Source organism: Perca fluviatilis, chromosome 1, assembly GCF_010015445.1.
Source record: "Perca fluviatilis chromosome 1, GENO_Pfluv_1.0, whole genome shotgun sequence".
NCBI lineage: Eukaryota > Metazoa > Chordata > Actinopteri > Perciformes > Percidae > Perca > Perca fluviatilis.
The window spans coordinates 6,926,439-6,939,607 of NC_053112.1; the positions used below are offsets into that span (position 1 = coordinate 6,926,439).

At 41.4% G+C, this 13,169-nt stretch overlaps 1 protein-coding gene across 1 annotated transcript in view; it reads right to left on the reverse strand.

Moving 5' to 3' along the window:
• Positions 1 to 12,549, reverse strand: part of LOC120565104 (E3 ubiquitin-protein ligase pellino homolog 1-like) — a 49,700-nt gene extending 37,151 nt beyond the window's left edge. Inside the window, exon 1 of the mRNA XM_039810502.1 lies at positions 12,349 to 12,549. The gene's annotated coding sequence lies outside the window, so the exon portion shown is untranslated. The remainder of the gene's footprint in view (positions 1 to 12,348) is intronic.
• Positions 12,550 to 13,169: the final 620 nt, after the last annotated feature.

Consider the following 13,169-nt stretch of genomic DNA (forward strand, 5'->3'; position numbering starts at 1 on the left):
GAAAAGAGAGCCTCACCCCTAGCCTAGAAATGTCAGGCTACCTCACCCCACCCCACCCCCCTCAGCTAATTTCAGCAGCCATGAATACAGTCAGTGAACTGCCGGAGGACAGAGACCCATTCACCGGCCCGTAACTGGACACAAGATAAAGAGAACGACTTCTAAAGTGACTTCACTCCTTCGTCGACAACCGCTCTTTTGTGCTCGTGGCGGAGACGCTCAGTGCTGATTTTAGGCCTTACTCGTGACTCAGATCTCCCGGTGTCTGGTCAACACAAAAGCTGCAGAGCGTCGAGAAGCTTAAAGGCTCGGACACACTGACGGCTGGCCCTAAGGAGCAAGGTTACCTCCCCTTTCTCTGCTTTGCCCGCCCAGAGAATTTGCCCCCCCCCCATAAGAGAGAGAGAGAGAGACATCATGGCTTTCAAACGAGCAAAGTGGCAGTTGGTCAAGACCACACCCCCACCCTCCACCTTGCCCCCCCCCCTCCTCTCATCCTAAGGAAAGCTCATTGTGGGACTGGCTCTAGTGGCTGTAATTCTGCACCAAGGCTGAATTTCGGGAAAGAGACTTCAGATACAGTATCAGGGGACCACTAAGGTCTATATAAAAGAGACTTCAGATACAGTATTAGGGGACCACTAAGGTCTATATAAAAGAGACTTCAGATACAGTATTAGGGGACCACTAAGGCCTATATAAAAGAGACTTCAGATACAGTATTAGGGGACCACTAAGGTCTATATAAAAGAGACTTCAGATACAGTATTAGGGGACCACTAAGGTCTATATAAAAGAGACTTCAGATACAGTATTAGAGGACCACTAAGGTCTATATAAAAAGAGACTTCAGATACAGTATTAGGGGACCACTAAGGCCTATATAAAAGAGACTTCAGATACAGTATTAGGGGACCACTAAGGTCTATATAAAAGAGACTTCAGATACAGTATTAGGGGACCACTAAGGTCTATATAAAAGAGACTTCAGATACAGTATTAGAGGACCACTAAGGTCTATATAAAAGAGAATTCAGATACAGTATTAGGGGACCACTAAGGCCTATATAAAGAGACTTCAGATACAGTATTAGGGGACCACTAAGGTCTATATAAAAGAGACTTCAGATACAGTATTAGGGGACCACTAAGGTCTATATAAAAGAGACTTCAGATACAGTATTAGAGGACCACTAAGGTCTATATAAAAGAGAATTCAGATACAGTATTAGGGGACCACTAAGGCCTATATAAAAGAGACTTCAGATACAGTATTAGAGGACCACTAAGGTCTATATAAAAGAGACTTCAGATACAGTATTAGGGGACCACTAAGGTCTATATAAAAGAGACTTCAGATACAGTATTAGAGGACCACTAAGGTCTATATAAAGAGACTTCAGATACAGTATTAGAGGACCACTAAGGTCTATATAAAAGAGACTTCAGATACAGTATTAGGGGACCACTAAGGCCTATATAAAAGAGACTTCAGATACAGTATTAGGGGACCACTAAGGTCTATATAAAAGAGACTTCAGATACAGTATTAGGGGACCACTAAGGTCTATATAAAAGAGACTTCAGATACAGTATTAGAGGACCACTAAGGTCTATATAAAAGAGAATTCAGATACAGTATTAGGGGACCACTAAGGCCTATATAAAAGAGACTTCAGATACAGTATTAGAGGACCACTAAGGTCTATATAAAAGAGACTTCAGATACAGTATTAGGGGACCACTAAGGTCTATATAAAAGAGACTTCAGATACAGTATTAGAGGACCACTAAGGTCTATATAAAGAGACTTCAGATACAGTATTAGAGGACCACTAAGGTCTATATAAAAGAGACTTCAGATACAGTATTAGGGGACCACTAAGGTCTATATAAAAGAGACTTCAGATACAGTATTAGGGGACCACTAAGGTCTATATAAAAGAGACTTCAGATACAGTATTAGAGGACCACTAAGGTCTATATAAAGAGACTTCAGATACAGTATTAGAGGACCACTAAGGTCTATATAAAAGAGACTTCAGATACAGTATTAGGGGACCACTAAGGTCTATATAAAAGAGACTTCAGATACAGTATTAGGGGACCACTAAGGTCTATATAAAAGAGACTTCAGATACAGTATTAGAGGACCACTAAGGTCTATATAAAGAGACTTCAGATACAGTATTAGAGGACCACTAAGGTCTATATAAAGAGACTTCAGATACAGTATTAGAGGACCACTAAGGTCTATATAAAAGAGACTTCAGATACAGTATTAGGGGACCACTAAGGCCTATATAAAAGAGACTTCAGATACAGTATTAGGGGACCACTAAGGTCTATATAAAAGAGACTTCAGATACAGTATTAGGGGACCACTAAGGTCTATATAAAGAGACTTCAGATACAGTATTAGAGGACCACTAAGGTCTATATAAAAGAGACTTCAGATACAGTATTAGGGGACCACTAAGGTCTATATAGAAGCATCCAAAGAGCACCATGTCATGGGACCTTTAAGGAACAGTGTGAAATACTCTATATAATCATTCTATCACAAAGCATCTTACCGAGTACAGACTCCAAAATAGAGGCAGACTAAGTTTGTTTTCAGGCTCGGTGACAGAGAGACGGTGAATTATTTATCCAGGGAGGCAACAAACGCAACACAGCAGGTCTCACTAACATCACCTGAGGCAAACTAAGCAGGTTGACTCAGGTTTTCCGATATCACAAAGCAGTAGGTCACCATAGTAACCTGTGCTGTGCGGGTAACTACAGAGGATAAGATCGAAATCTGCCATCAGCACGACTGCTGACCAATCAGATCTCTGGAAACACATTCCCTACAGGACCCCGACCAGGACTCGGGGTCAAACTCAACTGCCCTTAAGGGCCAGACATGTAGAGTATATACTGACTTGCTTGTATTTAAGGAGAAAAAAGATTTAATAAGAATAAGTCACAAATACATGACTTTTTAATAAGAGAAAAAGTCATGTATTTGTGACTGTATTATTGCATGTCTTCGTTTATCTTTCTCACTTACAGTTTGGGCCTCATAAAGCCGCACAAAAAAAAAAACGCGAAAAAGTTCCTTAGTCATCATAGAAAAATGCGCCAAAAACGTTGAAAAAAGCGCCAAAAGAGGTGGGAAAAAACACTGTGAAAAAGTGACAGAATTGTCTAAAAAAAGCGACAGAAACATTGAAAAAATCACAACCGTTGAGGCGGGCTCTACACCAATCACAACCGTTGAGGCGGGCTCTACACCAATCACAACCGTTGAGGCGGGCTCTACACCAATCACAACAGTTGAGGCGGGCTTTACACCAATCACAACAGTTGAGGCGGGCTTTACACCAATCACAACCGTTGAGGCGGGCTCTACACCAATCACAACAGTTGAGGCGGGCTCTACACCAATCACAACCGTTGAGGCGGGCTCTACACCAATCACAACAGTTGAGGCGGGCTCTACACCAATCACAACAGTTGAGGCGGGCTTTACACCAATCACAACAGTTGAGGCGGGCTCTACACCAATCACAACAGTTGAGGCGGGCTCTACACCAATCACAACAGTTGAGGCGGGCTCTACACCAATCACAACAGTTGAGGCGGGCTCTACACCAATCACAACCGTTGAGGCGAGCTTTACACCAATCACAACAGTTGAGGCGGGCTCTACACCAATCACAACAGTTGAGGCGGCTCTACACCAATCACAACAGTTGAGGCGGGCTCTACACCAATCACAACAGTTGGAGGCGGGTCTATACCAATCACAACAGTTGAGGCGGGGTTCTACACCAATCACAACCCGTTAGGCGAAGCTTTACACCAATCACAACAGTTAGGCGGGCTCTACACCAATCACAACAGTTGAGGCGGGCTCTACACCAATCACAACAGTTGAGGCGGGCTCTACACCAATCACAACCGTTGAGGCGAGCTTTACACCAATCACAACCGTTGAGGCGGGCTCTACACCAATCACAACAGTTGAGGCGGGCTCTACACCAATCACAACAGTTGAGGCGGGCTCTACACCAATCACAACCGTTGAGGAGGGCTCTACACCAATCACAACCGTTGAGGCGGGCTCTACACCAATCACAACCATTGAGGAGGGCTCTACACCAATCACAACCGTTGAGGAGGGCTCTACACCAATCACAACCGTTGAGGCGAGCTTTACACCAATCACAACCGTTGAGGCGAGCTTTACACCAATCACAACCGTTGAGGAGGGCTCTACACCAATCACAACCATTGAGGAGGGCTCTACACCAATCACAACCGTTGAGGAGGGCTCTACACCAATCACAACCGTTGAGGAGGGCTCTACACCAATCAGAACTGTTGAGGCGGGCTCTATACCAATCACAAGTTACAGCTGAGAAGGCTTTGGTTTCAGCCACATTATGCACCACCTGTCTATACCTTCTATATCACATTGTCCTTTTCTGCTCTTTTTGCACTTCTGGTTGGACGCAAACTGTATTTCGTTGTCTTCACTTGTACTCTGCACAATGACAATAAAGTTGAATCTAATCTAATCTAGAGCTTCTTGATATTACTCAAACCGACCGGCTGTTAATGTAATAATTGAGAGCTAATCGATGAATCTTTGCATTGCAGCTTTAAAAATAAGAAACAGACACTGGATCTTATGAAAAACCAGACATATTGTCTTCTGGTTTTCGTCTCAGTGCTACAACTAATCTACGATTCTTTGCAGCTCTAGTCGACTCTGGTTTTAAAAACAGAGCTCTTAACAGACGCAAAAATCTCCACTCTGGCCAGAGGAATCGTTTTCAGAGGCGAATTCTCTGTTTGCGTGTAAACGAAGGGCCCAATTGAAGGGAAATGTCTCAGTTTTTCCAAATAACCACGTACGCGTAAGCAGGGCCTTAGTCTTTTGTATTTTTCTAACCCTGAAGTTTTAATGTTATGGAACAAACTGAACGTTGAATTGAATATATAAGGCAGCACTGTGTGTGCGTGTCAAATACATCGAAAAAAGCAAGAAAAACTTGCCAAAAACACTGAAGAAAGCGGAAGAAACATTGGAAAAAGTGCCCAAAGCATAAAAAAAAGCACCAAATATGTTGAAAAAAGCAGCAAAAACGTCCAAAAAGTGTCAAAAACTTCGGGAAAAAGTGACAAAAAGGGTTACGTTAACCAAAAGGAATACGCCGAACTTTGTTTGGTCTCCAAAATGTCAAACAAAATGCTTAAAAATGTGGATCAGTGTTTCCCAAAAAGCCCAAGAGGACGTCCTCAAATGTCTTGTTTTGTCCACAACTCAAAGATATTTGGTTTCCTGTCAACGCAACGCTGGAGTTTCCAGGGAGTTTTAGGGACTGGGAAATGCCAGAGTGGTGTGGACGCGAGGAGTAAATCAGGGATACACGATATGAGGAAACTATGCGATAACATTGTTGACTAATGGCGATAACGTTATTACTTGCTACGTGATAAATAAACAGGTGTTAAAGTGCTCTCAGTTCTGCTGCTTCTGCTGCTGCAAGAAAAACGTGCAAAAAGCGCCAAAAACTTGGGGAAAAAAGTGGCACAAACATTGAAGAAAGAGCAAGACACATCGGAAAAAGTGCCCTAAGCATAGAAAAAGCACCAAATATGTCGAAAAAAGCACCAAAAACACCCAAAAAGAGTGAAAAACTTTGGGAAAAAGTGGTAAAAACATTGAAGAAAGAGCAACAAACATCGGAAAAGTGCCCAAAGCATAGAAAAAGCGCAAAATACGTCGGGAAAAAGCAACAAAAAGCGCCAAAAAGAGTGAAAAACTTTGGGAAAAAGTGGTAAAAACATTGAAGAAAGAGCAACAAACATCGGAAAAAGTGCCCTAAGCATAGAAAAAGCGCAAAAAAAACGTCGGAAAAAGCACCAAAAACGTCCAAAAACTTCGTGAAAAAGTGACAAAAACTTCAGGGCTTCAACTGGCGCTTACTTTTATTGTCGATTAATTTGTGGATTATTTTCTTCGATTTATAGATTAGTTGTTTGGTCTCCAAAATGTCAAAAAAAAATGCTTAGAAATGTGGATCAGTGTTTCCCAAAAAGTTGGAGTTTCCATCCAAAATGGAGGCAGCAGTGTTTCCCAATGTTAAAGTTTTAGGGACTGGGAAATGCCGGAGTGGTGTGGACGCGAGGAGTAAATCAGGGATACACGATATGAGGAAACTATGCGATAACATTGTTGACTAATGGCGATAACGTTATTACTTGCTACGTGATAAATAAACAGATGTTAAAGTGCTCTCAGTTCTGCTGCTTTCAGTATTCTGTGGAAATACAACAAACTGCTTGTTGAATTTAAAACAAAGGAAAGGAAATCATTTCCAACGTTATGTTATGGAACAAACTGAACGTTGAATTGAATATAAAAGGCAGCACTGTGTGTGTGTGTGTGCCAAATACATCGAAAAAGCATCAAAAACTTCAGGTAAAAAGAAGAAAGTGCAAGAAACATCGGAAAAAGTGCCCAAAGCAGGGTGAAAGCGCCAAATGTGTCAAAAAAAGCAGCAAAAACGTCCAAAAAGCGGAATAAACTTCAGAAAAAAAGTGGCAAAAGCGCAAGAAACATCGGAAAAAGTGCCCAAAGCATAGAAAAAGCACCAAATATGTCAAAAAAGTGGTAAAAACTTCGGAAGAAGTTCAGGAAAAGCTGGCAAAAACATTGAAGAAAGTGCAAGAAACATCGGAAAAAGTGCCCAAAGCATAGAAAAAGCGCCAAATATGTAAAAAAAAAAGCAGCAAAAACGTCCAAAAAGCGGAATAAACTTCAGAAAAAATGTGGCAAAAACATTGAAGAAAGCGCAAGAAACATCGGAAAAAGTGCCCAAAGCATTGAAAAAGCACCAAATACTTAGGAAAAAGCAGCAAAAATGCCAAAAAGCAGCAAAAGCTTCAGAAAAAAGTGACAAAAACATTGAAGAAAGTGCAAGAACATCGGAAAAAGTGCCCAAAGCATAAAAAAAGCACCAAATACGGCAAAAACGTCCAAACAGTGGCAAAAACTTTGAAGAAAGCGCAAGAAACATCGGAAAAAGTGCCCAAAGCATTGAAAAAGCACCAAATACTTAGGAAAAAGCAGCAAAAATGCCAAAAAGCAGCAAAAACTTCAGAAAAAAGTGACAAAAACTTTGAAGAAAGTTCAAGAACATCGGAAAAAGTGCCCAAAGCATGAGCAAACTAAATAAATACTTCCCCAAAGCAGCAAAGAAACTTCGGAAAAAGTGACAAAAACTTCAGAAAAAAGTGACAAAGACATTGAAGAAAGTGCAAGAACATCGGAAAAAGTGCCCAAAGCATAAAAAAAGCACCAAATACGGCAAAAACGTCCAAACAGTGGCAAAAACTTTGAAGAAAGCGCAAGAAACATCAGAAAAAGTGCCCAAAGCATTGAAAAAGCACCAAATACTTCGGAAAAAGCAGCAAAAATGCCAAAAAGCAGCAAAAACTTCAGAAAAAAGTGACAAAAACATTGAAGAAAGTGCAAGAACATCGGAAAAAGTGCCCAAAGCATAAAAAAAGCACCAAATACTTCCGAAAAAGCAGCAAAAACTTCAGAAAAAAGTGACAAAAACATTGAAGAAAGTGCAAGAAACATCGGAAAAAGTGCCCAAAGCATTGAAAAAGCACCAAAAATGTCGAAAAAGAGTAAAAAAACTTCGGGAAAAAGACGCAACAAGGGTAACGCTGGAGTTTCCATCCAAAATGGAGGCAGCAGTAACGACATTACATTTTAAAGTGCAGTTTTCTGCTGATATTTCCTTTCAACTAACACACAAAAAAAATCTCTGAGAGTGTTTCGCGATGTGTTTGTTTATTAAAAGAACCAAATAATATACAGACGTAAACGTAGCAAAAGATATTCTTCTCTTAATAGTGTGAATGTAGCCAAACTCCTCCAACCTGCCAAACAGAGACCTGCTCACTGAGAGAGGGTAACAGCAGCCAGGGGGGTTTTCACACTCGCCCTGAAGAGGAAATACCCTGCAACAGACACACACACACACACACATATACACAAACACAAAGCTAGTTCACCATGACAACAGACAGAGATAAGACTGTGGCTGCGAGGTGTCAGTGACTGTCTGTCAAACTGTCTCCATAACAGGCGGAGTGTGTGTGTGTGTGTGTATGTGTGTGTGTGTGTACATGTGTGTGTGGTGTTTGTCTACATATGTGTGTGTGTGTGTATGTATACGTTGTAAGTGTATGGTTATGTGTGTGTATACGTGTGTGTGTGTGTGTGTGTGTGTCTGCGTATGTGTGTGCATGTGTGTGGTATGTATTAATGAGAGAGAACAGTGTGTTGTGTGTGTGCCTGTGTTTGTGTGTGTGTCTGCATGTTGTATGTGTGTGTGTTATGTGTGTATGTGTGTGTGTGTCTGCATGTTTGTGTGTGTGTTTGCCTGTGTGTGTTTGTGTGTCATGTGTATGTGTTGTGTATGTGTGTGTGTGGTGTGTGTCCATGTGTGTGTTCTACATGTGTGTGTGTCTACATGTGTGTGTGTGTGTGTGTGTGTGTGTGTGTGGAGAGGAGCAGTGTGTGTGTGTGCCTGTGTGTGTTTGTCTGCATGTGTGTTGTGTGTGTGTGTGTGTGTGTGGAAGGGCAGTGTATGTGTGTGTGTGTGTGTGTGTGTGTGTGTGTGTGTGTGTGTGTGTTGTGTAGAGACAGTGTGTGTGTGTGTATATAGGACAGTTGTGTGTGTGTGTGTGTCTACATGTGTTGTGTGTGTGTGTGTGTGCCTGTGTGTGTGAGAGAGACAGTGTGTGTGTGTGTGTGTGTGTGTCTACATGTGTGTGTGTGTGTCTGTGTGTGAGAGAGACAGTGTGTGTGTGTGTGTGTGTGTGTGTGTGTGTGTGTGTGTGTGTGTGTGTCTACATGTGTCTGTGTGTGTGTGTGTGTACCTGTGTGTGTGAGGAGAGACAGTGTGTGTGTGTGTGTGTGTGTGTGTCATGTGTGTGTGTGTGTCTGTGTGTGTGAGAGAGGACATGTGTGTGTGTGTGTGTGTGTGTGTGTGTGTGTGTGTTTGCCTGTGTGTGTAGAGAGACAGTGTGTGTGTGTGTGTGTGTGTGTGTGTGTGTGTGTGTGTGTGTGTGTGTGTGTGTGTGTGTTGAAGGGGGGGGTCACGGAGACAATACCATCAGTGTGCATTTATAACTCAATTAAGAGCAGATTAAGGACCCATTACTGCTTGGAGTAAACAGTTTAAAACAGATTAGTTCAGATCCAAATTAGGACACGTTTAGCCAGCTCTAAAAGCTGGGTCACTCATCAACCTTTCAATTAAAACACAAAGGACGTAAAGGTCCCATGACATGGTGCTCTTTGGATGCCTTTATATAGGCCTTAGTGGTCCCCTAATACTGTATCTGAAGTCTCTTTTATATAGGCCTTAGTGGTCCCCTAATACTGTATCTGAAGTCTCTTTTATATAGACCTTAGTGGTCCCCTAATACTGTATCTGAAGTCTCTTTTATATAGACCTTTGTGGTCCCCTAATACTGTATCTGAAGTCTCTTTTATATAGACCTTAGTGGTCCCCTAATACTGTATCTGAAGTCTCTTTTATAGAGACCTTAGTGGTCCCCTAATACTGTATCTGAAGTCTCTTTTATATAGGCCTTAGTGGTCCCCTGATACTGTATCTGAAGTCTCTTTTATATAGGCCTTAGTGGTCCCCTAATACTGTATCTGAAGTCTCTTTTATATAGGCCTTAGTGGTCCCCTAATACTGTATCTGAAGTCTCTTTTATATAGACCTTAGTGGTCCCCTAATACTGTATCTGAAGTCTCTTTCCCGAAATTCAGCCACTAGAGCCAGTCCCACAATGAGCTTATGAGCAGAGAAAGGGGAGGTAACCTTGCTCCTTATGACCTCATAAGGAGAAGCTTCCTGATTGGTCCATCTGAGCTTTCATTTCCTCAAAGGCAGAGCAGGATACCCAGGGCTCGGTTTACACCTATCACCATTTCTAGCCACTGGGGGACCATCAACACACAGGACCAGTCGACCAATCACAGGGAATTTTAACAGCTCTCGGCAAAATGCGAACTTGTGTATTGGGAAAACACAAAAACATGGTGTTTTTTGAAAATTAAAACCATGTAAACCTACTCTGGTACAACCTCTAAATACAACTATGAACCTGAAAATGAGCAGAATATGAGCTCTTTAATGCAGAGCACTATGGAGTCTGTCTTGTAGCTTTTTTTTTTTTAATTCTCAATTTCGCTTATGATTCTGTTATCACAGAAACTATTGGACTCTACATTAATGCTGCCATCAGTCTGTGACCGGCACCAGCCGAGCCTTCGTAAAAAAATAATTTAAAAAAAATAGACAATTGCCAACTTTTCTGGGGGAAACCGTGTACTGATTTCAACTATCGGACAGATAACTGACAGCTCTAAACTGTGACCATCACCTCTGTTGCCCCTCTCTGCTTTAATCCACCCAGGCTAAACTTTCTCTAGGTATTAAAGGTCAACATTTGCATTGCGTGGAGAAAGGGGGGGGGGGGTTGGTTGACATGTCTATAAGCCTTTTAATATGAGCGGACAGTTGGGACAAAATGAAAAAAGAAAGAAAAGAGCCAACTTTCAAGTTTTAAATGGGGGGGGGGGAACAAAAGCAGCGTCTGTGGGGACAGATGCTGTGGTTGGGATGGTGCATGCTAATCAGTGTGTGTGTGTGTGTGTGTGTGTGTGTGTGTGTGTGTGTGTGTGTGTGTGTGTGTGTGTGGTCACCCAAACAAAAGATGGCAGCTGGGGCGACACAGAGCCGGACAGACCGGCCAATGATTACCACAAACACTGCTGGAGGCTGCTATATACGAGCTCAGGACAACGGACTAGGGCTGGGCTAAGATCATCTGTTCTCCACTTATAATCGATCTCTGTTTGGGCGATCGGATCCAGAAACCAGTCTTTAAATATCGGCCTTTTCAGTGACTGAAAAGTAGTTTTTTTTAGGGTTAATTTCTTAAATGTAAACATTAACCTTTGTGCATTATAACTAAATAACGTTTGAGGGTTGCTTCTTGTTTGTACAATTTACAGCACCAGTTCTCTGGGAATCTGTTTTATATCCGGGCTATCAATTAGTTTTATGTCTCTAAACTAATTGATATCAAAATTGAAAAAATGTCGGCTATGATCAAAGTATAAGCACCTTTTTATAATTACTCTATAGTGGTTAAATAGCTAACTTAAAACAGACTTAAGTGCCACACACACACACACACACAGACTCACACACTCGCTCACACACACACACACACATACACGCACACGCTCACACACATACACACACGCACACACATACGCTCATGCACACACATACACACACGCTCACACACACACACTAACAGACTCACACACACAACAGACTCACACAAACGCACACACACACACACACACGCTCGCTCTCTCACACACACACACACTAACAGACTCACACACACACAGACTCACACACACGCTCACACGCACACACACACGCTAGCTCACACACACACACACACACACACTAACAGACTCACACACACGCTCACACGCACACGCTCGCTCTCACACACACACACACGCTCACACACACACACACACACGCTCATACACACACACACACAGCTCACACACACACACACACGCTCATACACATACACGCACACGCTCACACACACATACACACATAGCACGCACACACATACACACACGCTCGCTCACACACACACACACACACACACACACACACACACACACACACACACACACACACTCTAACAGACTCACACACACACACACACACTTAAAGGAAATATAGAAACATAAGCTATAAAAGCATTATATATACATTATAAGTCACTATAAGCATATTAAAGTGATGTCTGTGGATGTTATGATATATTACTAAATACAATAATAGCAAAAGACTAAGATATCGATACCAAAAACACACCAGCATTAAACCCAATTACATTAACTTAGGAACATTATGGCATTATGGGGTATTTCTGAGAGAGAAATTTAAATTATGGACGTTTAAATTGAAACAACTTGTGGAAATATTAGTTGTAAGTACGTTAACGTTATGAGGAAGCTACAGCACTTAGCTAACGTTAGTTAACGTTAACTAAATTTGAATTTTGGACGGTTAAAGTTAAGAGCACAGCACGTTCATTTAGTCAGTTGACGCTAAACTAGCTCGTCAGTTAGTTAGCTAGCATTTAGCATATTTGGCAGTTGGTATCACAACAGTAAGAAAGAAGATTGAATAACTTTTTAAACAACAAACTTACCAAAGTTACCGGTTCGTCCTAAAGCAGTTTCAGCACCCGGATGTGTCCGTTCCCGGTTACCGACGGTGTTAACCGTTTCTGAACAGAGCACCGGTAGTTTAACACGTTTTAATCGGCAGAGGACTCGTTAAATCGAACAATAACTCAGTGAGCTTTGGCTCCGTCTCTGCACTGACATCAGCTGCTGAATCTTCAGCGTAAACCATGGAAACCGACCGGACCTACTTCCGGTAAGAGTTTCAAAATAAAACCAACAAACTCAGTACTTGCATTTCAAAGGCGATTAATGTTCAGTATATAATTATAGGGGATGTAGGCACACATTAATAATATTACATTGCAGCAAGCATTAAGCAGTTATTGGTTACTCAGTTTTTGTAAATAATAGTTGCAATATTTGTTATCTTTATAACCAGTGGTGTACAGGGTTCATACGTTTTGAAAAAGTCATGGAAAAGTCATGAGAAAAGTCATAGAAAAGTCATGGAAAAGTCATGAGAAAAGTCATAGAAAAGTCATGGAAAAGTTATGAAAAAGTTATGAGAAAAGTCATGGAAAAGTCATGAAAAAGTAATGGAAAAGTCATGAAAAAGTTATGAGAAAAGTCATGGAAAAGTAATGGAAAAGTAATGGAAAAGTCATGAAAAAGTCATGGAAAAGTCATGAAAAAGTCATAGAAAAGTCATGGAAAAGTCATGAGAAAAGTCATGGAAAAGTAATGGAAAAGTAATGAAAAAGTAATGAAAAAGTCATGGAAAAGTCATGAGAAAAGTCATGGAAAAGTAATGGAAAAGTAATGGAAAAGTCATGAAAAAGTTATA